The sequence below is a fragment of the Rhinoraja longicauda genome, chromosome 16 (assembly GCF_053455715.1).
Source record: "Rhinoraja longicauda isolate Sanriku21f chromosome 16, sRhiLon1.1, whole genome shotgun sequence".
Lineage (NCBI taxonomy): Eukaryota > Metazoa > Chordata > Chondrichthyes > Rajiformes > Arhynchobatidae > Rhinoraja > Rhinoraja longicauda.
Genome location: NC_135968.1, coordinates 46,347,262 through 46,373,491, shown reverse-complemented (window position 1 = coordinate 46,373,491; position 26,230 = coordinate 46,347,262). Strand labels below are relative to the sequence as shown.

At 48.7% G+C, this 26,230-nt stretch overlaps 1 pseudogene across 1 annotated transcript; it reads left to right on the top strand.

The window, feature by feature from the left end:
- The first annotated feature begins 1,864 nt into the window (after positions 1-1,864).
- Positions 1,865-25,155, top strand: LOC144600982 (antiviral innate immune response effector IFIT1 pseudogene; annotated as a pseudogene). The gene is made up of 2 exons (XR_013548209.1): positions 1,865-1,935; positions 23,647-25,155. The product of XR_013548209.1 is annotated as an antiviral innate immune response effector IFIT1 pseudogene (transcript).
- Positions 25,156-26,230: the final 1,075 nt, after the last annotated feature.

Genomic DNA, 26,230 nt, shown 5'->3' with positions numbered 1-26,230 from the left:
AGTCAGGATCGAACCTGAGTCTCCGGCGCTGCATTCGCTGTAAGGCAGCAACTCTACCGCTGCGCCACCGGGCAGCCATAGGAAATGACATAGGAAACAGGCTAGCTGTGGGCTAGGTGAAAATGAGTTGCAGAGAATGAGATTCAACAAAACAGCTTTGAAACTGGTATGACTAGGGTGGGGTATCGAACGGAGAGAGAGGGGATGCAAGGGTTACTTGATGAGAGAAATCAATATTCATACCGCTGGATTGTAAGCTGACAGATGCACTGACAGAAAAAGGACCAAATTCACTTGTCAGGGTATGCAAACATTAAATTACTAAAACAAGTTATTAAATCACATCTTGGTTATACTTTGTAATAACTACAAAATCCCTTCTGTATCTTAAATGACTGTGGAGCACTGTGGGAATAAATGGAGAAGGGAAATGGAGAAATGATAAATAGAGACTATGCACCAATGAACACCGTACATGGCAGCCTTGCCAACAGCCGGTCTCGGCCCTTTCTTCTTTTGTTGTTTTTAGTCTGTTTTTACTTGTATGTTTTAGTGTACTTTTAGTTTTTGTATTATGTGGGGGTGGGATGGGGGGTTTAGAGGTTGGGGGAAACCGTTTTTATCTCTTCCCTCAATGGAAATGTGGCTTTTTCATCGTATCTCCGTCTGCACTGCAGCTTTGTAATGCTGTTGGCAAATCAAATGTCACTGTACCTCAGTACACGTGACAATAAAGAACCATTAAACCACATGTGTCAAACTCAAGGCCCACCACCTCATTTTATGTGGCCCGCGGGAGCTTAATTGTCATTGGTCGAATATCTTTTAAGTTACAGACATTTTAAACTTTCAAACTTTCATTTCTAAACACATTTTCCAAGCGCTGTGTGTCACACGGCCTCGCCGCACGGCCTCGCCGCACGGCCTCGCCGCACGGCCTCGCCGCACGGCCTCGCCGCACGGCCTCGCCGCACGGCCTCGCCGCACGGCCTCGCCGCACGGCCTCGCCGCACGGCCTCGCCGCACGGCCTCGCCGCACGGCCTCGCCGCACGGCCTCGCCGCACGGCCTCGCCGCACGGCCTCGCCGCACGGCCTCGCCGCACGGCCTCGCCGCACGGCCTCGCCGCACGGCCTCGCCGCACGGCCTCGCCGCACGGCCTCGCCGCACGGCCTCGCCGCACGGCCTCGCCGCACGGCCTCGCCGCACGGCCTCGCCGCACGGCCTCGCCGCACGGCCTCGCCGCACGGCCTCGCCGCACGGCCTCTCCTCACTCGCACACACAAGATGGACTCCGTTAGTGGAGCCGCCCGCCCGCAATCAACGCCTCCCCTCACTCCCCCCGCTCCCTCGCCCTCTCCCTGCCCTTCCCCCCCTCACTCTCCCTCCCCCCCCCCCCCCCTCCCCCGCTCTCCCTCCCCCCCCCCCCTCCCCCCGCTCTCCCTCCCCCCCCCCCCGCTCTCTCCCCTCCCCCCCCCCCCCCGCTCTCTCCCCTCCCCCCCCCCCCCCCCCTCACTCCCCCTCTCACACTCCCCCCACACCCGGGGGACACTGTCTCCCGAGCAGGAGGGCGATGGTCGGACTGATGGTCCTCATCCTTCCCTTCAACCCACGGGCCCGGCGTCCTCGAGTCCCCCCTCCCGCCCGGGCCCAGCACCGTTACCGCACACAGGCCGCAGCGCAGCGCAGCGGGCAGCTTCTCCTCCTCCTCCTCCTCCTCCTTCAGCGGCCGCTTCCACCGATGGTGGCATCGTGACTTCAGAGATGGCGGCGTCCTCACGCTCCGCCATCTTGTGCGGCGCCTCCCGCCGCGCCCCTCTCCTCTCTCCCCCCTCCCCACTCACCCAGACCCGCGGCCGCCCGCCTCGAGTAGTCCCACCTCCGCCGCCCGACTCCAGTAGTCCGGGGCTCCCTCCTCCTCCTCCCTGCACGCTCGGTAAGTGCCTTTAGCCGCCAACGGCTCCACGGAGGGGAGTGGATGTGGGGGCCGAGTGGGTGGAGGGAAGGGTGGGGGTAGGAGGGGGGTGAGGGTGGGGGGAGGGAAGGGTGGGAGTAGGAGGGGGGTGAGGGTGGGGGGAGGGAAGGGTGGGAGTAGGAGGGGGGTGAGGGTGGGGGGAGGGAAGGGTGGGAGTAGGAGGGGGGTGAGGGTGGGGGGAGGAGGGGGCCGAGTGGGTGGAGGGAAGGGTGGGGGTAGGAGGGGGGTGAGGGTGGGGGGAGGGAAGGGTGGGGGTAGGAGGGGGGTGAGGGTGGGGGGAGGAGGGGGCCGAGTGGGTGGAGGGAAGGGTGGGGGTAGGAGGGGGGTGAGGGTGGGGGGAGGGAAGGGTGGGGGTAGGAGGGGGGTGAGGGTGGGGGTAGGAGGGAAGGGTGGGGGTAGGAGGGGGGTGAGGGTGGGGGGAGGAGGGAAGGGTGGGGGTAGGAGGGGGGTGAGGGTGGGGGGAGGAGGGAAGGGTGGGGGTAGGAGGGGGGTGAGGGTGGGGGGAGGGAAGGGTGGGGGTAGGAGGGGGGTGAGGGTGGGGGGAGGAGGGAAGGGTGGGGGTAGGAGGGGGGTGAGGGTGGGGGGAGGAGGGAAGGGTGGGGGTAGGAGGGGGGTGAGGGTGGGGGGAGGGAAGGGTGGGGGTAGGAGGGGGGTGAGGGTGGGGGGAGGAGGGGGGTGAGGGTGGGGGGAGGGAAGGGTGGGGGTAGGAGGGGGGTGAGGGTGGGGGGAGGGAAGGGTGGGGGTGGGGGGAGGAGGGGGGTGAGGGTGGGGGGAGGGAAGGGTGGGAGTAGGAGGGGGGTGAGGGTGGGGGGAGGGAAGGGTGGGGGGAGGAGGGGGGTGAGGGTGGGGGGAGGAGGGAAGGGTGGGGGTAGGAGGGGGGTGAGGGTGGGGGGAGGAGGGAAGGGTGGGGGTAGGAGGGGGGTGAGGGTGGGGGGAGGGAAGGGTGGGGGTAGGAGGGGGGTGAGGGTGGGGGGAGGGAAGGGTGGGGGTAGGAGGGGGGTGAGGGTGGGGGGAGGAGGGGGGAGGAGGGGGGTGAGGGTGGGGGGAGGGAAGGGTGGGGGTAGGAGGGGGGTGAGGGTGGGGGGAGGAGGGAAGGGTGGGGGTAGGAGGGGGGTGAGGGTGGGGGGAGGGAAGGGTGGGGGTAGGAGGGGGGTGAGGGTGGGGGTAGGAGGGGGGAGGAGGGGGGTGAGGGTGGGGGGAGGGAAGGGTGGGGGTAGGAGGGGGGTGAGGGTGGGGGGAGGGAAGGGTGGGGGTAGGAGGGGGGTGAGGGTGGGGGGAGGAGGGAAGGGTGGGGGTAGGAGGGGGGTGAGGGTGGGGGGAGGAGGGAAGGGTGGGGGTAGGAGGGGGGTGAGGGTGGGGGTAGGAGGGGGGAGGAGAGGAATGGGAGAGAGAGTGTGGGTGGGGGAGAGAGAATGGGGGTGGGGAGGAGGAGGGGTGGGGAGGAGGAGGGGGTGGGGGGGAGGAGGAGGAGGGGGTGGGGAGGAGGGGACAGCAGGGGAGGGGGGTGGTGGTGGGGGATGAGAGAGGTGAAGGGGGAAAGGGAGACTGAGGGTCAGGGAAGAGGGGAGAGTGGGGGGAGGGAAGAAAAGGTGGGTTAGGGGGAAGGGGACAGTGAGAGTGAAAGGAGGGGGAGGGTGGGGGGAGGAGAGAGGGAGTGTGGGGGGAAGGGGGGTGGTGGTGGGGGGAAGAGTGGGGGGGGAAAGGGGACAGTGGGGTTGGGGGATGGTGAGAATGCAGGTGGGGCGAGTGGGTGGAGGGGAGGGTAGGGGTGGGAGGGGGGTGAGGGGGTGGGTGAGGAGGGGTGGAGCAGAGAGTGGGGCTGGGGGAGGAGAGAATTTGGGGGGTGGGGGGAGGAGAGAGTTGGGGAAAGCGGGGGTGGGGGAGAGAGAGTGGGGCTGGGGAGGAGAGAATGGGGGGTGGGGGAGGAGAGAGTGGTGGAAAGGGGGGTGGTGGGGAATGGGTGGGTGAAGGCGAATGCAAGTGGGGGTGGGAGGGAGAGTGCTGCTGTGGAGGAGGGTGGGGTGGGGAGGAAGGAGAGTGGGGGTGGGGAGGAGGGGTGGGGGGATGAGAGAGTGGGGGTGGGGGAGAAGGGGGCAGTGGGGGTCAGGGAAGATGGGAGAGTGGGGGGTAGGGAGGGGAGGGATAAGGGGGATTGAGTAGGGGGTTGAGGGTGCTACACCAATACAGGAGAGGCTTTGGGTTCAGGGCTCCTCGGTCACACCCTCTCCCCTTCCCTGTACTATCCTTTAATTGCGCTCCCCCTCCCCTGGAGGAGCACGGCACCACAGTGAAGGAGAAAGAAGATGGCCGCTGGCAGGACGGTGTCAGAGGTTCCCTTTCCCCTCCTCACCCTCCCCTCTCCACCCCCTCCTCTTCCCCTCTCCACCCCCCCTCCTCCCCCCCCCCCCCCCCCCCCAATTGAGATTTTTTTTTTAAGAGACAATTTAAAGAAAAAACGCGATTTCCCCAGGTCGCAATGGAAACCGTACGAGGAACGGGCCCAATTTGTCAATGTGTTTACATATATTTTTACATTTATGTTAATGCATGTACTATATTTGTACATTTCAATAAATAATAATCAAATGCAGAGACAGTTATTTAACAATATGTTAAGGATTAGTTACATTTATATAGTCTTACAGTTACAACCGGCCCTTTGAGGGCAACCATAATGCTGATGTGGCCTGGGGTGAAAACGAGTTTGACACCCCTGCATTAAACCATTGAGAAATTGAAAAAAAAGCATCACACTTAAGAAAGTGATGTCAGTGTAAATATAGAAAATAGCTTTGTGCATGCTGGAATTACTTGGCATTAATGACTTGGATGAAGGGATTAAAAGTACCATTAGCAAATTTGCAGATGATACAATGCTGGGTGGTAGTATGAACTGTGAGGAAAATGCTATGAGGTTGCAGGGTGACTTGGACAGGTTGTGTGAGTGGGCGGATGCATGGCAGATGCAGCTTAATGTGGATAAGTATGAGGTTATCCACTTTGGTGGTAAGAATAGAAAGGCAGATTATTATCTGAATGGTGTCAAGTTGGGAAAAGGGGACATACAACGAGATCTGGGTGTCCTAGTGCATCAGTCACTGAAAGGAAGCATGCAGGTACAGCAGGCAGTGAAGAAAGCCAATGGAATGTTGGCCTTCATAACAAGAGGAGTTGAGTATAGGAGCAAAGAGGTCCTTCTGCAGTTGTACAGGGCCCTAGTGAGACCGCACCTGGAGTACTGTGTGCAGTTTTGGTCTCCAAATTTGAGGAAGGATATTCTTGCTATTGAGGGCGTGTAGCGTCGGTTTACTAGGTTAATTCCCAAAATGGCGGGACTGTCGTATGTTGAAAGACTGGAGCTACTAGGCTTGTATACACTGGAATTTAGAAGGATGAGAAGGGATCTTATCGAAACATATAAGATTAAATATCTAGCTCTCTCTTGAATGCATTCAGAGAATTGGCCTCCACTGCATTCTGAGGCAGAGAATTCCACAGATTCACAACTCTCTGACTGAAAAAGGTTTTCCTCATCTCCGTTCTAAATGGCCTACCCCTTATTCTTAAACTGTGGCCCCTGGTTCTGGACTCCCCCAACATTGGGAATATGTTTCCTGCCTCTAACGTGTCCAACCCCTTAATAATCTTAATAGTCTGAAGAAGGGTCTCGACCCGAAACGTCACCCATTCCTTCTCTCCCGAGATGCTGCCTGACCTGCTGAGTTACTCCAGCATTTTGTGAATAAATCCCTTAATAATCTTATATGTTTCGATAAGATCCCCTCTCATCCTTCTAAATTCCAGTGTATACAAGCCTAGTCGCTCCAGTCTTTCAACATACGACAGTCCCGCCATTCCGGGAATTAACCTAGTAAACCTACACTGCACGCCCTCAATAGCAAGAATATCCTTCCTCAAATTTGGAGACCAAAACTGCATACAGTACTCCAGGTGCGGTCTCACTAGGGCCCTGTACACCTGCAGAAGGATCTCTTTGCTCCTAAATCTGCTAACAGTCAGCTCTGGGCAAAGTATGAAACCACTTTGAATTTTAAATCACCATGGCCTTGACAGATCAGTCATTATTGGTGTTAGGCATTCTGTGATCTTACATACATTGGCAGACCTCCAGTTGAACCTAATCTCTGCATGATGGGGGTCCACAGTCTACAAATAAAATAAGCACCACACTTCAGCCAACTGATAATGCAATTAGCAATTGTAAGTAAGCACCTCTAGCCGTTGGGAGTTTCAAGCTGACAGCTGGTCCCCTATCTCCTTTCTGCATCACACTATCTTATGTGAGATTCAGATTAGTTTATTGTTAAATAAACTACGATGCAATGGAATTCCTAGTTTGCATGAAGCTCATAGTACATTCAAGTACTATAAATAAATAGTGCCTTAAAAGTAAAAGGTGCAGCGGTAGAGTTGCTGCCTTACAGCGCCAGAGACCCGGGTTCGATCCCGACTACGGGTGCTGTCTGTACGGAGTTTGTATGTTCTCCCTGCGTGAGTTTGTATGTTCTGTCCTGCGTGGGTTTTCTCCGAGCTCTTCGGTTTCCTCCCACACTCCAAAAACGTACAGGTTTGTAGGTGTATAACTGTAAATTGTCCCTCCTGTGTGTAGGAACGTGTTTGTGTGAGGGGACCGCTGGTCGGCGCGGACTCGGTGGGCTGAAGGGCCTGCTTCCACGCTGTATTTCTAAACTAAACGAAATAAAAATGTTAAAAACAATTTCAAAATATAATTATGAACGAACACTTAAAACACTTAAAATGTTAAAATAATTCACAAAATGAATATTTATGTAACGCTTCCTTTGCTTCCTCACAGCTGTTCCTCTCCATCAAAACAAATGGACTATCTGCCACTGTAATAGTTTTTAAATTAATGTTTCAGGAGGCAAGCAACCAAGTGTAATCGCTGGGGAATTGCAGTAATTTTGTACTCGGCTGCTAAATTGCAAAAGGAGTCCAACATCAGAGTCCATCACCCAAAACTTCATCCTCAACATTGATGGTCTCCCAGTATCCACCTCACCTCACATCCGGAATCTTGGAATCATCCTTGATCAAACCCTCTCCTTCGACAAACACATCAAACACATCACAAAGACAGCCTTCTTCCACCTCAAAAACATTGCCCGTCTCCGTCCATCCCTCTCCTCCACAGCTGCAGAAACCCTCATCCACGCCTTCATCACCTCCCGTCTGGACTACTGCAACAGCCTCCTCTATGGCGCACCCTCAAAAATCATCAATAAACTTCAATACATTCAAAACTCCGCTGCCCGTCTACTCACACACACCTCGATCCGTGACCATATCACCCCCGTCCTTTATAAACTCCACTGGCTCCCCATCCCCCAGAGAATCCAGTACAAAATCCTCCTCATAACCTACAAAGCCCTCCATAACCTGGCCCCATCCTACCTGACCGACCTCCTCCACAGGCACACTCCCACCTGCACCCTCCGCTCTGCCGCTGCCAATCTCCTATCCCCCCACATCCGGACTAAACTCAGATCCTGGGGGGACAGGGCTTTCTCCATCGCTGCTCCCACCCTATGGAACTCACTACCCCAAACCGTTAGAGACTCCCCCACACTCACCACATTCAAAACATCGCTGAAGTCTCACCTGTTCAGTACTGCCTTCAACCACTGAAGGTCACCTCACCTACTGTCTCCTTTCTCTGTTCATTTATTTATTTACTTATTTATCTATTTATTAATTTCCCTATGTTCTCAAAATCTCTGTAAAGCGTCTTTGAGTATATGAAAAGCGCTATATAAATAAAATGTATTATTATTATTATTATTATTTGGGGAATCTGCATCAAAGGCAAGTCAAGCATTTTCCTATTCATGCAAGAGTCTCTTGCTGAGCTGACCCCCACGGTTCACCATTCCCCTGCAAGTTCAGAACAATATTTTTTACATCTTAGGCTCTGAGAAACATAACGTATTAGGCTTAGTTTAGAGATACAGCGCAGAAACAGGTCCGAGCCGACCGGCGATCCCTGCACATTAACATTATCCTACACCCACTAGGGACAATTTTTTACATTTACCAAGCCAATCAACCTACAAACCTGCAGTCTTAGGAGTGTGGGAGGAAACCGAAGATCTCGGAGAAAACCCACGCAGGTCACGGGGGGAACGTACAAACTCCGCACAGACAGCATCCATAGTCGGGATGGAACCCGGGTCTCCGGCGCTGCATTTGCTGTAAGGCAGCAACTCTACCGCTGTGCCACCGTGCTGCCTAATACAATAAGCTTACAATAAGTTGCACCAGATAAATAACTTACAGTAGCTCTTAACATGTCTATGTTTTATAAAAAATACATTGTATGACCTTAATTTCTAACACATCTTTCATGCTCCATCTTAAAGCAGTCGGTAAATTATGAAGATTGTGGCTTGTTTCCTTCCACAATAACTCACCTCAGGTAGCTTTTCCCTTTGCTAATTGCTGCTAGACATGATAAACACTAACTCTTGAGGTTCCTGCATGACTGTGTGGGTTTTTTTCCTTTGCAATAGATCTGTAAGATCCTCCTACCTAACATCTGCAGTACGGCAGGTACATGACCGGATTCTGACGGATATGATTTACAGAAAGACAGGGGTGGATTAGGGCTAGTCAGCATGGTTTTGTGTGGAAGATCAAGTCTCATGAATTAGATCGAGTTCTTTTAAAGAAGTAACTATGGCCATAGACATGGTTTACATGGACTTCAGCAAGACCTTTGATAAGTTTTGCATGGTAGGTTAGATTGCATGGGATCTAAGGAGATTTAGCCAACTGGATACAGAATTGGTTTCACGATAGGAAGATTATTTTTCAGACTGGAGGCCTGTGACTAGTGGAATACCTCAGGGATCGGTGCTGGGCCCATTGCTGTTTGTCATCTATATCAACGTTGAATGCAGCGCCGGACACCCGGGTTCCATCCCGACAACGGGTGCTGTCTGTACGGAGTTTGTACGTTCTCCCCGTGACCTGCGTGGGTTTTCTTCGAGATCTTCGGTTTCCTCCCACACTCCAAAGTCGTACAGGTTTGTAGTTTAATTGGCTTGGTATATATAAAAAATGTCCCCAGTGGGTGTAGGATAGTGTTAATGTGCGGGGATCGCTGGTCGGCGCTGAAGGGCCTGTTTCTGCGCTGTATCTCTAAACTAAACTAAACATTGCTGTAGAAACTCAGAGGGTCAAGCAACATCTGTGAATTTTAATGGAATGGCCAATGCTTTGGCTCAAAAATCCTCCATCAGGTCCAACTTGAATTGATCTCCTCTCTCCCACTTTTATTCCTAAGCCTACGTGCAAGCTGACAGGAAAATTGATTCTTTTCATCCAAGGTTGCAATGGGTGTCAACATTTGAGCAGATCTCTGACTTGATTTTCAAACGTTCAAACATTTTAGTTTGTTCATTTTGTTTTTAAGGAAGGTTTTTTTTGTTAAGTCTTGTAAATTGGTTATTCACGTCAGTTGAACTGCCTGAAATTCCTACCTTGGATATTAATAGTCTTGGGGGAATTCTCCAGAAACAGCAGTTGCAATTTTTTTACTCAATGAAGGATGGCCAAATTGGCCATGTTTAGTTTAGTTTAGTTTAGAGATGAAGTGCGGAAACAGGCCCACCGGGCCTCTCATCCTTCTAATTTCTCGTGAATACAAGCCCAGTTTTTCCAATCTTTCCTCATATGACAGTTCCGCCATCCCGGGGATTAACCTCGTGAACCTAGGCTACACCGCCTCAATAGCAAGGACGTCTTTCCTTAAATTAGGAGACCAAAACTGCATGCAATACTCCAGATGTGGTCTCACCAGGGCCCTGTACAACTGCAGAAGGACCTCTTTAGGAATACTCAAATCATCTTGTTATGAAGGCCAACATGCCATTAGCTTTATTCACTGCCTGCTGTGGCTGCACGCTTCCTTTCAAGACTCAAGAGTGAAGAGTGTTTAGTTTTCATAGGTACTGATGCAGAACAATGAAATTCATCTTTTAGATGGGTCGTTTGGTAAGTTTGCAGATGACATGAAAATTTCTGGAGTTGGAAACAGTGAGAAACATTCTCAAAGTAGACAAAGGGATTTAGATCAGCAACAGAAATGGTCAGGAAAATGGCAGAGAGAGTTGTATCCAAGTAGGTGTGAGGGTTTGTACTTTAGGTGGTAGAATGTAAGGGGAAAGTATGTAGTCAGTGGCAAGACCCTTAACAGCATTGGTGTGCAGAAGGATCTTTGGACCCAAGCGCACAGCTCACTGAAAGTGGCAACACAAGTAAATCAAGTCCAGGTGCTCCTCAACTTACAATGGGGTGACGTTCCGATAAACCCATCGCAAACCCAAAATATCGTACATGGAAATGCATTTCAATATACCTGATCACGTGGCCGGAAGCGAGCTATGGGTCGCGGCCATTGCCCAGTGTTTGCACCATTGTTAAGTCAGAATATCGTACGTCGAAGCATCGTTAGTCGGGGAGCACCTGTAGTAAAGAAGCCATATGCTACGCTTGTCTTCTTCGTTTGAAGCTATGAGTGTAAGCGCCAGGAAGTCATGTTGCAGCTGCATAGGGCATCGGTTAGGCCACATTTGGATATTGTATGTAGCTTAGTTTAGTTTAGTTTAGAGATACAGCACGGAAACAGGCCCTTCGCCCACTGTGTACATGCAGACCCATTAATCACCCATTGACACTAGTTCTATGCTATCTCCTTGTTGATCACACCACTCCCTGCACACTAGGACGTGCAATTAACCTACAAAACTGCACGTCTTTGGGATGTGGGAGGAAACTGGAGCACCCGGAGGAAACCCACGCAGTCACAAGGAGAATGTGCGAACTCCACACAGACAGCACACGAGGTGAGGATTGAACCCGGGTCTCTGACCTCGTGAGGCGGCTGCTCTATCACCCATTGATCACCTCTCTTGCAATTATGCATTGTGCTGCATCACACACATCACAACTCCCTGAGTTTGCCCTAAACTTACCGTTATCCTTTCTGTCAGTGCACCTCCTACTCGCCTGCCAGATTTACCACTGCAGATGTTCCATAAGGCAGAGCAAATTGCAAATGGTGACTAGTCCTCAGTCTGAGGAAGGGTCTTGACCCGAGGCGTTGCCCATTCCTTCTCTCCCGAGATGCTGCCTGGCCCGCTCAGTTACTCCAGCATTTTGTGTCTACTAGTCCTAAGGCAATGGAACATAAACCGTGGCCTCGGACCAAGCCAATGGCCTTCTAACAGAGTACGTTGAGGAACTGTTGAAAAAATATAAACAACAGAAGTAAAGATTATTAATATTTTAATGAAAATTAAAATTGGGCACAACGGTAGAGTTGTTGCCTTACAGCGCCAGAGACCCGGGTTCCATCCTATCTATGGGTGCTGTCTGTACGGAATTCGTACATTCCGCCCCATGGGTTTTTTCCGGGTGCTCTGGTTTCCTCCCACACTCCAAAGACGTACAGGTTTGTAGGTTAACACAAAGTAGACACAAAATGTCAGAGTAGCTCAACGGGTCAGGCAGCTTCTCGGGAGAGAAGGAATGGGTGACGTTTCAGGTCAAGACCCTTCTTCAGACTGATGTCAGGGGACAAAGATTACCAGCATCTGCAGCTTTTTTTCCTACAGGTTTGTAGGATAATTGGCTTTGGTAAATTGTAAATTATCCCTAGTGTGTAAGGTACTGTTTCGTGTATAAGTAGTGTAAGAAAATAACTGCAGATGCTGGTACAAATCGAAGGTATTTATTCACAAAATGCTGGAGTAACTCAGCAGGTCAGGCAGCATCTCAGGAGAGAAGGAATGGGCGACGTTTCGGGTAGAGAACGTACAAACTCCGTACAGACAGCACCCGTAGTCGGGATGGAACCCGAGTCTCCGGCGCTGCATTCGCTGTAAGGCAGCAACTCTACCGCTGTGCCACCGTGACCGCCCTTTAATATATATTGTTGATGAAATTAAGTCTGACAAGATTTTCTCAAGTTTCTAGAACTTCTTCCTCCTCTTTTAGAAAATCTATCTACATAAAATGTAATGCATTTCCATTGTACATCCATACTGTTATCTCTTCAAAGTACACTGACTTTGAAGTACAAATATACTCTGTTTCGGCCATAACCCAAATTTTCCGTAAGTGGTATCAAGGCTCCCTGCTACTGATTTCATCTGATGATCTAGATAGATTTCGGACAGGTTCAGGAACAGTTTCTTCCCTACAGCCATCAGGCTATTAAACACTACAACCTCTAATAAGCTCTGACCCACAAAGACTATTATTGGTTTTTTAATGTGTGCGTGCGTGTTTGTGGAGATATGCACACATATATATGTATAATAGAAAGAAAAAGCTGGAGTAACAGAGCTCAGTAGAGTTGCTGCCTTACAGCGAATGCAGCGCCGGAGACCCGGTTTGATCCTGACCGCGGGTGCTGTCTGTACAGAGTTTGTACGTTCTCCCCGTGACCTCCGAGATCTTCAGTTTCCTCCCACACCCCAAAGACGTACAGGTTTGCAGGTTAATTGGCTGGGTATAATTGTAAATTGTCCCTAGTGTGTGTAGGTTGGCGTTAATGTGCGGGGATCGCTGGTCGGCACGGACCCGGTGGGCCGAAGGGCCTGTTTCCGCGCTGTATCTCTAAACTAAAATAAACTAAACAGTGGGGGAGGCAGCATCTCTGGAGAGAAGGAATGGGTGACGTTTCCGGTCAGGATCGTGAAGAAGGGTCTCGACCCGAAACGTCACACATTCCTTCCCTCCAGAGATGCTGCCTGACCCACTGAGTTACTCCAGCATTTTGTGTCTATCTTCGGTTTAAATCAGCATGTTCCTACACCTATATATATATATATATATATATGTGTGTGTGTGTGTATGTGTGTGTGTGTATATATACATAGACACACTGATCTTTTTTTTCTTGTTTATTACATTGTTTACAGTGTATTATGTTTACATATTGTGTTGAGCTGCTGCAAGTAAGAATTTTATTGTTCTATCTGGGACATCTGACAATAAAACACTCTTGGCAGGGGTTATGAGGAGAAGGCAGGAGAATGGGGTTAGGAGGGAGAGATAGATCAGCCATGATTGAATGGCAGAGTAGACTTGATGGGCCGAATGGCCTAATTCTTCTCCTATCACTAATGACCTTATGACCTTATGACTCACGACTCTTGTGTAACTCTTGAAATATTTTACACACTTTCACTAATTCCTATTGTTGAGAATCTGTAAGGCATAAAAAGAGAACTTCTTTAGTGATTCTAGGTCATGAATATAAAACATGCATCTCAGTAAATGTTGTCAAGAAAACAGCAAGAAAACGAATGCAACTTTAGTTTCGTTCAGTTTGGTTTTGAGGTACTGCGCGGAAACAGGCTCTTCAGCCCCCCGAGTCCGCACCGACCAGCGGTCCCCACTAGCACTTTACTACACACACTTGGGACAATTTACAATTTTACTGAAGCCAATTAACCTATTAACCTGTACATCTTTCGAGTGTGGGAGGAAACCAGAGCACCTGGAGAAAACCCACGCGGGTCACAGGGAGAACATACAAACTCCGTACAGACAAGCACACGTAGTCGGGATCCAACCCAGGTCTCTGGCGCTGTAAGGCAGTAGCTCTATTGCTGTGCCACCATGCCACCAACTTTAACAGTGAGACACAAATGAGAAGTGGGGCGGTGCCGCGACTGTGGCAGGGGCTCGCCTGCAGTCTGTCTGTCTTCTTTCTTTGTCTATCGTTAGCGTTAGATGTGTGTAATAGTCTATTTTTAGCTGTGTATTATGTGGGGGGGGAGTGGGGGAAACTTTTTTTTTTAAATCCTCAATGGAGATGCAACCTTTTTCCGTGTCGTGTCTACAGCATAACATCGTGGAGTTGGCGGCCTCCAGCTGGGATCGGCCTTGAGGGCTCCGGTCGCAGGGCTTGGACATACCATCTCTGAGCTGGCTGACTTTCGGAGGCTGTGGTGGCGCCGTGACCGCGGCTGTGACTCTACCTTCGGAGGCTCGGTCGCGGGCTCTGTGGACCGCAACATCGAGAGCTCGCAGGTCCCTGGCTGGCGACCGGCTTTCGGGAGCTCCAGCCGTAGCAGCTTCGACTGCCCCGAATCGCAAGGCTCGATCGGCCCGTTCGCTGGACCTTCATCGCCCTGCGCGGCTCGGCCGCGGGACCTTCATCGCCCGGCATGGCGCGGCGCGGCCGCGGGACCTTCATCATCCTGCACGACGCGGATCGGCCGCGGGACCATTGCCCTGCACAGCGCGGCTTAGCCGCGGGACCTCCATCGCCCGGCGGGGGCTTCAAAGATCAGGAGCCTCGATCGCCTCGACGCAGCAGTTTGACTGCCTGACTGCAGGAGAAGAACAAAGGAGGAGATAAGACTTTTTTTTACCTTCCATCACAGTGAGGAGGTGCCTGGAGGAGAATCACCGTGATGGATGTTTATGTTAAAGTTATGTAATTGTGTGTTCTGTTTGCTTTTCATTGTTATGACTGTATGGCAACGACATCTCGTTCAAATTTATTTTTGAATGACAATAAATGCATCAATCATCAATCAATCAATCAAATGTAGGGGAACTACCTTTGGGAAGATCAGTTTATATTCTGTATTACATCCTTATTGTGTATATAAACATAAACGTAGTGCATACATGAAACTACGTATTACTCAGTTTAGATACAGTTTTACAGACAGATAATTATGGCAATGAATGTATAGTGTGAGAATGATCAAAGTTCACTTAATTATCTTCTGGAAAGTCAACAGCATGATGCAGAATTCTTTAAAACACTTTCTTACTTTTTATTAGTTTTATCATTGCTTTTATTACGTGGAGATAAAAGAAGTTGGGAGGAGCAGAAATGCGGTGGTGGGATCTGACACTTATGATTATCCAATTGACAATTTCTGTCTCTAACCTTGACTATGATGTATGTGATGCTGCCAAGCAGGGCCAAACACATGAAAGAGAGTGAAACGTGTAAGTCAGAGAGAATCAGATTCTGGGTTCACCTGTAGTCACAAAGTACTGGAGTAACTCAGCACATCAGGTAGCATCTCTGGAGAACATGGAAAGGTGACGTTTCGAGACCCTTCAGATGCCTATCCATGCAGGTACAGCAGGCAGGGAAGAAAGCTACTGGCATGTTGGCCTTCATTGCGAGAGGATTTGAGTTTGGGAGCAAGGAGGTCCTACTGCAGTTGTACAGGGCCCTGGTGAGACCGCACCTGAAGTATTGTGTGCAGTTTCGGTCTCCTAATTTGAGGAAGGACATTATTAGTATTCAGGGAGTGCAGCGTAGGTTCACCAGGTTAATTCCCAGGATGGCGGACTGACATGTGATGAAAGAATGGGTCGGCTGGGCTTGTATTCACTGGAATTTAGAAGGATGAGAGGGGATCTTATGGAAACATATAAAATTCTTGTGGGACAGGCTAGATGCAGGAAAAATGTTCCCGATGTTGGGGGAGTCCAGAACCAGGGGTCACAGTTTAAGAATAAAGGGTAGGCCATTTAGGACTGAGATAAGGAAAAACCTTTTCACCCAGAGAGTTGTGATTCTGTGGAATTCTCTGCCACACAAGGCAGTGGAGGCCAATTCTCTGGATGTTTTCAAGAGAGAGTTAGATTTAGCTCTTAGGGCCAAAGAAATTAAGGGATATGGGGAGAAAGCAGGAACGGGATACTGATTTAGGATGATCAGCCATGATAATATTGAATGGCGGTGCTGGCTCGAAGGGCCAAGTGACCTACTCCTTCAACTATTTTTCTATGTTTCTATGCTGCCTGATCTGCTGAGTTACTTCAACTCTTTGTACCTATCAATGTTCTCCAGAGATGCTGCCTGTCCCACAGAGTTACTCCAGCACTTTGGCCCCATATATGTTCTCCAGAGATGTTGCCTGTCCCACTTAACCACTGCTTATGAAGTGAGCAGGCACCATCTTCAATGGAGCACCATAAATGTTATTGTACTATCAAAGGGTGCATGAGTTACTCTCCAGTACCATTATGTTTCTAAAGAGCAAGTGAAATGTACTGAGTACTTTATTTAACCACCAAGTAAATTGCCATTAAAGGAAACAATCTGCCTGAACAAATGAAGATAATCGACACAGAATGCTGGAGTAATTCAGGGGGACAGGTGGCATCTCTGGAGAGAAGGAATGGGTGACGTTTCAAGTCGAGACCCTTCTTCAGATTGAGAGTCAGGCGAGTGGGAGTCTAGAGATATAGACAATAGACAATAGGTGCAGGAGGAGGCCATTCGGCCCTTCGAGCCAGCACCGCCATTCAATGTGATCATGGCTGATCATTCTCAATCAGTACCCCGTTCCTGCCTTCTCCCCATACCCCCTGACTCCGCTATCCTTAAGAGCTCTATCTAGCTCTCTCTTGAATGCATTCAGAGAATTGGCCTCCACTGCCTTCTGAGGCTGAGAATTCTACAGATTCACAACTCTCTGACTGCAAAAGGTTTTCCTCGTCTCAGTTCTAAATGGCCTACCCCTTATTCTTAAACTGTGGCCCCTTGTTCTGGACTCCCCCAGCATTGGGAACATGTTTCCTGCCTCTAACGTGTCCAACCCCTTAATAATCTTTTACGTTTCGATAAGATCCCCTCTCATCCTTCTAAATTCCAGTGTATACAAGCCTAGTCGCTCCAGTCTTTCAACATATGATAGTCCCGCCATTCCGGGAATTAATCTAGTAAACCTACGCTGCACGCCCTCAATAGCAAGATATGGAAGGGTAAGGTGTGAAAACAACAGATCAAAGGAGACGGTGATCAAGAAAAAGGAGAATGGTTCATTGTTAGCTGAGGGGAAGTCAGAAGGTCGTAAGGTCATAAGTGACAGGAGCAGAATTAGGCCATTCAGCCATCAAGTCTACTCCACTATTCTATCATGGCTGATCTATCTCTCTCTCCTTACCCCATTCTCCTGCCTTCTCCCCATAACCCCTGACACCTGTACTAATCAAGAATCTATCTAACTCTGCCTTAAAGAGGGTCGGAAGAAGAGTCTTGACCTGAAACATCACCCATTCCTTCTCTTCAGAGATGCTGCCTGACCCACTGAGTTACTCCAGCATTTTGTGTCTATTATCGGTGTAAACCAATATCTGCAGTTCATTCCAAAACAAAGCCAACACCTGGTTTCTATAATCAATTACAAAATGCAATCATTCTTCAAGCTGGTTAACATCCTTCCGACAAAGTAGATCTAAGTAGCTGCTCCCATTTCATCAATAATTTCTTTCTGGTACTAAATATGTCGACTCCTTAGAGGGTTGGTTTCAGTTTAGTTTAGTTTAGTTTAGTTTAGAGACACAGCGTGGCCCTTCGGCCCACTGGGTCCGCACCGACCAACGATCCCCGCACATTAACACTATCCTACACCCACTAGGGACAATTTTTACATTTGTACCAAGCCAATTAACCTATAAACCTGTATGTCCTTGGAAAGTGGGAGGAAACAGGAATACCCAGAAAAAACCAAGATACCCAAGAACCCACACCTTACATTTCCTTACCTATGTATCTCCCTCTCCCCTGACATCAGACTGAAGAAGGGTCTGGACCTGAAACGTCACCCATTCCTTCTCTCCAGAGATGTTGCCAGACCCGCTGAGTTACTCCAGCATTTTGTCTATTTCCAATGATCTCATGGGTTTACCCCAGGTGCTGCAGTTTCCTCCAATGTCATAAAGACATGTTGGTTGGTGGGGTTAATTGCCCACTGTAAGGTTTCCCTAGTGTTGGTGAAGTGGGAGATTCAGGGGTACTGTGAGAAAGACTAGTCTGTAACGAGATAGATGAGATAATGGAATAGATGGCTTGACCTGAGACCCTGCATAGATTTCATGATTAAGTCATATCTCATTAACTCATTAATTTCATTAATTTTACTCATGACCTAGTTGTTTGCATTTAATCCCAAATTATTATCAAATGGAAATTGAACTTCCTATGTAGAAAAGTTAGCAAACGATTATTTTGCAAGGAATACAGTCCCAGCCTACTTAACCTCTCCCTATAGCTCACACCCTTCAGTCCTGGCAACATTCTTGTAAATCTTCCCTATACCCTTTCCAGCTTGACAACATCTTTCCTATAACTTGGTGCACTGAACTGAACACAATACTCTAAATGCGGACTCACCAACGTCTTGTACAACTGCAACATGACCTCCCAACTTCTACACTCAATACTCTAACTGATGAAGGCCAATGTGCAATTGTTTAGAAACAGGCCTTTCGGCACACCGCAGTGATCCCCGCACTTTAACACTATCCTACACCCACTAGGAACAATTTTTATATTTACCAAGCCAATTAACCTAAAAACCTGTACGACTTTGGAGTGTGGGAGGAAACCGAAGATCTCAGAGAAAACCCACGCAGGTCACGGACAGCACCTGTAGTCGGGATCGAACCCGTGTCTCCGGATTCATTAACTATACACATTGCATTAACTATACACTTTCCGCATCTAACCCTGATTGCAATTACACTGAACCAGTGTTTAGAGACAGTTATGTGTAGGAATGAACTGCAGATGCTGGTTTAAACCGAAGATAGACACAAAAAGCTGGAGTAACTCAGTGGGTCAGGAAGCTGGAGAAAAGGAATAGGTGACGTTTGGGGTTCAGACCCTTCTTCAGGCTGAGAGTCAGGGGAAAGGGAAACGAGAGATATAGATGGTGATGTAGAGAGATATAGAACAAATGCAAAAAAGGTTATAATGACATAGGAAACAGGCGAGCTGTGGGCTAGGTGAAAATTAGTTGCAGACAATGAGATTCAACAAAACAGCTTTGAAACTGGTATGACAAGGGTGGGGGATCAAACGGAGAGAGAGGGGATGCAAGGATTACTTGATGAGAGAAATCAATATTCATCCCGCTGGATTGTAAGCTGACAGATACACTGACAGAAAAAGGACCAAATTCACCTGTCAGGGTATGCAAACATTAAATTACTAAAACAAGTTATTAAATCACATCTTGGTTATACTTTGTAATAATTACAAAATCTTTTCTCTCTCTTAAATGAGTGTGGAGCACTGTGGGAATAAATGGAGAAATGATAAATAGAGACTTTGCTCCAATGGACGCCGTACATGGCAGCCTTGCCAACAGCCGGTCTCGGCCCTTTCTTCTTTTGTTGTTTTTAGTCTGTTTTTACTTGTATGTTTTAGTGTATTTTAGTTTTTGTATTATGTGGGGGTGGGATGGGGGGTTTAGAGGTTGGGGGAAACCTTTTTTATCTCTTCCCTCAACGGAAATGTGACTTTTTCATCGTATCTCCGTCTGCACTGCAGCTTTAACATCGTGGAGCTAGCGGTCCCTTTGTTAGGGATCGACTTCGGGAGCTCCGACTGCAGGAGCTTCCACCGCTCCGACTGCAGGAGCTTCCACCGCTCCGACCGCAGGAGCTTTGATCGCCCCCACTGCGGGAGCTTCGATCGCCCTGACTGTGGGAGAAAAGGAGGAAAGAAGGTACAAGTGATTTGCCTTCCATCACAGTGGAGAATGAGAGGTCGCTGAAAAACAAGATGGCCGTGCTGCCTGCACTGGTGGGGACTCAGATGGAGGGAGTGCCGTGAGTGCAGTGGTCTCGGTGTTTGTGGGAACATGGCTCCATGAGGACATCCCGGAGTCTAGTGCGAGTGTGGACGGCTTTCTGACTGTTCGGGCGGACAGGGAATGCAGAGAGAGTGACAGCGGTCGGTACAACTCTGGTCACCTCACGGTGAAGGAGCGTGTGTGTGGCCCGGACATTGAACTGATGGCTGTGGATCTCCACTTACGCAGTGTGCCCTGGGGATTCGCACACACCGCTGTGGTGGCTGTTTAAGTCTATGTTTAATATTTATGTGGTTATGTTCTTGTTGCTTTTTTGTAATGCTGTTGGCACCTCAGTACACGTGACAATAAAGAACCATTGAACCATTAAACCATTGAGAAATTGAAATAAAAAGCATCACACATAAGAAAGTGATGTCAGTGTAAATATAGAAAATAGCTTTGTGCATGCTGCAATTACTTGGCATTAATGACTTGGATGAAGGGATTAAAAGTACCATTAGCAAATTTGCAGCTGAAACAAAGCTGGGTGGTAGTGTGAACTGTGAGGAAGATGCTATGAGGTTGCAGGGTGACTTGGACAGGTTGTGTGAGTGGGCGGATGCATGGCAGATGCTGTTTAATGTGGATAATTGTGAGGTTATCCACTTTGGTGGTAAGAATAGGAAGGCAGATAATTATCTGAATGGTGTCAAGTTAGGAAAAGGGGACGTTCAACGAGATCTGGGTGTCCTAGTGCATCAGTCACTGAAAGGAAGCATGCAGGTACAACAGGCAGTGAAGAAAGCCAATGGAATGTTGGCCTTCATAACAAGAGGAGTTGAGTATAGGAGCAAAGAGGTCCTTCTGCAGTTGTACAGGGCCCGAGTGAGACCGCACCTGGAGTACTGTGTGTAGTTTTGATCTCCAAATTTGAGGAAGGATATTCTTGCTATTGAGGGGGTGCAGTGTAGGTTTACTAGGTTAATTCCCAGAATGGCGGGACTGTCGTATGTTGAAAGACTGGAACGACTAGGCTTGTATACACTGGAATTTAGAAGGATGAGAGGGGATCTTATCGAAACATATAAGATTATTAAGGGGTTGGACATGTTAGAGGCAGGAAACATGTTCCCAATGTTGGGGGAGTCCAGAACCAGGGGCCTCAGTTTAAGAATAAGGAGTAGGCCATTTAGAACGGAGATGAGGAAAAACCTTTTCTGTCAGAGAGTTGTAAATCTGTGGAATTCTCAGCCTCAGAAGGCAGTGGAGGCCAATTCTCTGAATGCATTCAAGAGAGAGCTAGATAGAGCTCTTAAGGATAGAGGAGTCAGGGGGTATGGGGAAAAGGCAGGAACGGGGTACTGATTGAGAATGATCAGCCATGATCACATTGAATGGCGGTGCTGTCTCGAAGGGCCGAATGGCCTACTCCTGCACCTATTGTTTATTGTCTATTGAATCAATGGTTTGTAGATGAAAATGTAATTAAAAATAATAAATGGACCAATTTATTATTGGAACATCACATTAGGTCCATCGGGGGTGGGGAGGGGGGGGGGTGTGGGGAGAAGGGAAGTGTTGGGGGTGGGGAGAAGGGAAGTGTTGGGGGTGGGGAGAGGAAGAATGGGGGTGGGGGGGAGAGTGCAGTGCAGGCAGGGAGAGTGGGGGTAGGGGGAGGGGAGGGAGGTGGGGGCGTGTGGGGTTGAGGGGAGGGAGAGGGGGGAATAGGGGTGGGGAGGGGGAAATGGGGATGGAGACAGGGGAGGTGCAAGTGGAGGTGGGGGAAGGGGAGGGGCAAGTGGGGGTGGGGGAAGGGGAGGGGCAAGTGGGGGTGGGGGAAGGGGAGGGGCAAGTGGGGGTGTGTAGTGGGGATGGAGTGGGTCAGTGGGGGGAGGAGGGGGGGGGATAAGGGGATTGAGTGGGGGGGTTGACGGTACTACAATACTGGAGAGGTTTTGGGTCCAGGCCTCACTCAGTGACACCCTCTCCCCTTCCCTGTCCCCCCCTCTTGTACGGAGTCAGCCCTCAGCCTCCTGCATTCCAGAGAAATATCCAATGTTGTCCAAACTCTGCAGCTAATCCCCTCCAATCATGGCTAATCCCCTCCAATCATGGCTAATCCCCTCCAATCCCCTCCTTCTGCACCCTCTCCAAAGCCTCATCATACTTCCTGTAATGAGATGAACAGAATAGCAATTGCAGCCTAACTGCAGTCTAATGCAGCCTAACCAAAGGTTTACAAAGTTGTAACATGACTTCCTGCCCTTTATATTCAATGCCATGACCGATGAAGACACCTTGACCACGCTATCCACCTGCGTTGCCACTTTCTGGGAGTTTAACACCAAGATCCCTCCTCAGACTCCATCATCCTCTGATGCCAAGCATAATATTCCTCCTTTATCCTTCAGCAGTCTTACCGTCTCCTTAATTACCCTCTTGTCTTTAATGTCTAGGATAGATGGGAAAGGTTTAGAGCAGGGATCGGCAACCCCTGCCTATTCCGGCCCGCCGTCTGTTTTTGTACGGCCCGTGAGTTAATAATGGTTTTTGCAGTTTTAAAAGGTTGAAATAAAATCAAAAGAAGAATATTATTGGAGCACAGCCATGTGTGAGGTGGGGGTGAGCTGCCAGCGATCCGGCCACTCACGGGGGAAGCGGTCGCCCACTGGGCTGCGATACACTACCAACATTCACTGTAATCCACCCACATCCGGCCACCTCCAACACATTTGAAGTATTGCATGCAACTCTGGTTGTCCCAATACAGGAGGGATGTTGCAGGACTGTTGCATGTACTGTTGCAGTTCCTCTTGCACTGTTGCAGGACTGTTGCATGTACTGTTGCAGTTCCTCTTGCACTGTTGCAGGACTGGTGCATGTACTGTTGCAGTTCCTCTTGCACTGTTGCAGGACTGTTGCATGTACTGTTGCAGTTCCTCTTGCACTGTTGCAGGACTGTTGCATGCACTGTTGCAGTTCCTCTTGCATTGTTGCAGGACTGTTGCATGTACTGTTGCAGTTCCTCTTGCACTGTTGCAGGACTGTTGCATGTACTGTTGCAGTTCCTCTTGCACTGTTGCAGGACTGTTGCATGCACTGTTGCAGTTCCTCTTGCACTGTTGCAGGACTGTTGCATGTACTGTTGCAGTTACTCTTGCACTGTTGCAGGACTGTTGCATGCACTGTTGCAGTTCCTCTTGCACTGTTGCAGGACTGTTGCATGTACTGTTGCAGTTCCTCTTGTTAGAAGCAGTCAATGTTGGGGAAGCTAACGCCACCCGCCACGACAACAACGTTGCTTTTAAATCTTTCTATAACATGTCTACACATCTGTTCGTTTACCCCCCCCTGGTGGTTGGGATGCCTATAGTACAATCCCATCAGAATGACTGCACCTTCCTTATTTTTCACCTCAACTACATTTCCCCAGTGGATGGATTGTCCACTGGGTCCTCCCTGTGTACAGCTGTGACATTCTACCTTATTAATAGTGCAACTCCTCCAACTCCTCCACCTCCTCTCTCTCTCTCTCTCTCTCTCTCTCTCTCTCTCTCTCTCTCTCTCTCTCTCTCTCTCTCTCACTCTCTCTCTCTCTATCATGTCTGAAGCATCTAAACCTTGAAGAATTAAACTGCCAGTCCTGTCCCTTTCACAACCAAGCGACCATAATGTGGTCATGGTCACAACATCATCGTTCTATATAGGCTCCAAGCTGATTCAGGCCCTACACTCAACCACTGTTTCCAAAATACTACTTGCATTGAAATAAACACAGCTCAGCCCCTCAGCCTCACCATGTTCATTAACCTGTCCCTGATTGTCCTTTCTTTGCAACATACTTTTCATAACCTCCACCTTCCCATTAGTCCCTCCACTTGCTGACCTGCTCCATTGCCCACCTCACTGACACTCATGAGGCGAGAGGGGGATCCTCGACAACCTGGAGGTCAATGACAAAATAACCAAATGCAGCTTGTCTGGTCTGCTGACTATTTGTGAGATTGGGAGACAGACTTGCCTGACATTGAATTTGATGAATTTTATTCTCTTGCAGCAGCAGAATGAGAGATTTGTTGAAAGAGAAGCTCGATCAGCTTGAGTGTCACTTCACGTGGGGCCCACAGAAGGAGACCCTTGACTTGGACGATATGGTGTACCGATTAAAAGATGCCACAATCTTTGCAGATAAATATCAAGCCACATCCGACAACCAACTCGCTTTCATAAACTGCCTGCAAGGCAACTGTGAGGAAGCTCTTCAAAACTTAAAGGAAGCTGACAGGATTCTGAGGGAGAAGCACAAAGATGCATTTGAAAGAAACAGCATCATCACCTGTGGAAACTCTGCCTGGGTGCATTACCACATGGGACAACTGACCGAGGCCCAGTCCTACCTCGACAAGCTGGAGATGATCTGTAAACAACTCACTGATGGCCCTCGCTATACAGCAATGATACCTGAAGTGTATGGGGAGAAGGGATGGTCATTGTTTAGTTCTGTAGCTCCATACTATGAGGAGGCTCTGGAATGTTTTGTGAAAGCTCTGGGGGAAGATCCCAATAACACAGAGTGGATCATGGGCAAAGCAACTGTTCTGTTTCGTCTGGAAGCATTTTCTGGAACGCCAGAGAGTCATGAATGGAGTAAGTCAGTGAAGTATCTGTGACGTGTATTGGAGCTGGATCCAGATGATGCAATGGCCATGGTGCTGCTGGCCTTAAAATTGAAAGGACTCAGTAAAAAGGAAGAAGCAAACACATTAGTTGAACAAGCATTGCAGAAGGCCAGTGAGGGTCCATATGTGCTTCGCTACGCGGCAAAATTTTACAGAGAAGAAGGAGCAGTGGAGAAAGCAATCAATCTATTGAAGCAAGCGTTAGAATTAACTCCACACTCATGCTTCTCACACCACCAAATTGGAATATGTTATAGAATTAAACTGATCAATCTTGGTAATAGAAATCCTGGGCAGCGAGCTGAGTTGATCGGTCAATGTAAATATCATTTTTGGGAAGCCTCTGAGTGCCGTCCGAGGAGTGCTGTTCGACCAAAGCTGGATTACGCAGATATTTGCATAAGAAATGAAGAGTATTCTGAGGCAGAGGAGATCTACAATGATCTGGTGAAATTGGAGGACATCCGTCCAGAAAACATACAGCAGATATGTTTAAAGGCTGGGTCATTTGAACTGTACCAGAAACGATCGGAATCAAGCGCCATCAGCCTATTTCTGAAAGGAGTGAAGATTGAATATGATTCAAGAGAACGGAGAATGTGTAAGGAAAAATTGGAGAAGTGGGCAGATAAAAAACTTTACTATGCTCCACGTGACAGCAAAGCTCTTGGTGTCAGAGGGTTAACATATCAGCTGGATGGGAACACGTCCAAAGCTATTGAATACTTTGAAAAGGCCTTGGAGATTGATCATGAGAATGAAGAATATCTGCGTGCTCTTTCAGAATTACACCTTTGAGGACCACAAGGATGCTTATAATATGCACCAATTTCATCTGATCTGACGATAGGTTTGGTGATGTGTGTATTTCACTAATTATATTCTGATAGCATCTTTGAATGAAGGCTTTACTTATGAGTGTGAAGTTTTCAAAAATTATCTTGCACTTCATTTAAAGATTTAAAAAAATTATTCTACTTTTAAAAATAATAACACCTCAAGCACATCAATCAAATGGAATTTGAGTCTTGACCCAAAAGAAGGGTCTCTAGCCGAAACGTCACCCATTCCTTCTCTCCCGAGATGCTGTCCAACCTGCTGAGTTACTCCAGCATTTTGTGAATAAATGGAGTTTGGTTGTGTAAGTGTGGAATTTATGTTTCGTTTGGAAAGATGGGAATTGGGAAATGGCAGCATGTGGAACCAGGATCATTAATGGGATTTCAAGAGATGATATTATTGACAAAGGAAAGATTCAAGTTTACATTATCAGGCATAATAATTAATAATCAAGGATAATGTAGCTGCAAAAATCGAATCCATTTTGAAAATACCAACGGATTGATAATGGAACCAGAAATTGGAAGTGATTAATGGAAACATTAACCCTTTCATGTGGCCATCCCCAACAGTGGATATTGACAAATGGCATTCCTGTAATACTTTGTACTAAAATGACTATAACATGACTATAATATGTTATACTTAGTAACTTTGGCCAGAAACGTGTACTTTGTGTATTGTATACAAAATAAAGAATTTCACTGTGCCCAAGTACATGTGACAATAGTGTATCATTTAATAGCCTGATGGCTGTCGGGAAGAAGCTGTTCCTGAACCTGGACACAGCCACACTGGCATAGCCCCGATGTGGAGACCCTTGAGGACAGATGCAGCTTTCTTGCGGTGACACCTGACGTAGATGCTTTTGATGGTCAGGATGACTGTGCTCACGTTGGACTGGGCTGAACCACCACTTTGCAGCAGCCTCCATTCAGGTGCATGGGATTTGTTATACCAGGCCATGGTGCAACCAGTTAGGATACTTTCTACAATACAACTGTAGGTTTGTTTGGGTAGCCTGTAACATGGTGAATCTCTTTCAACATCTAACAAGTGTATTTCAGTGTCGGAGCAGCAGTGGGAGATTTGGAAAGGTAGTTGTTCGATTGGCTAATTGAA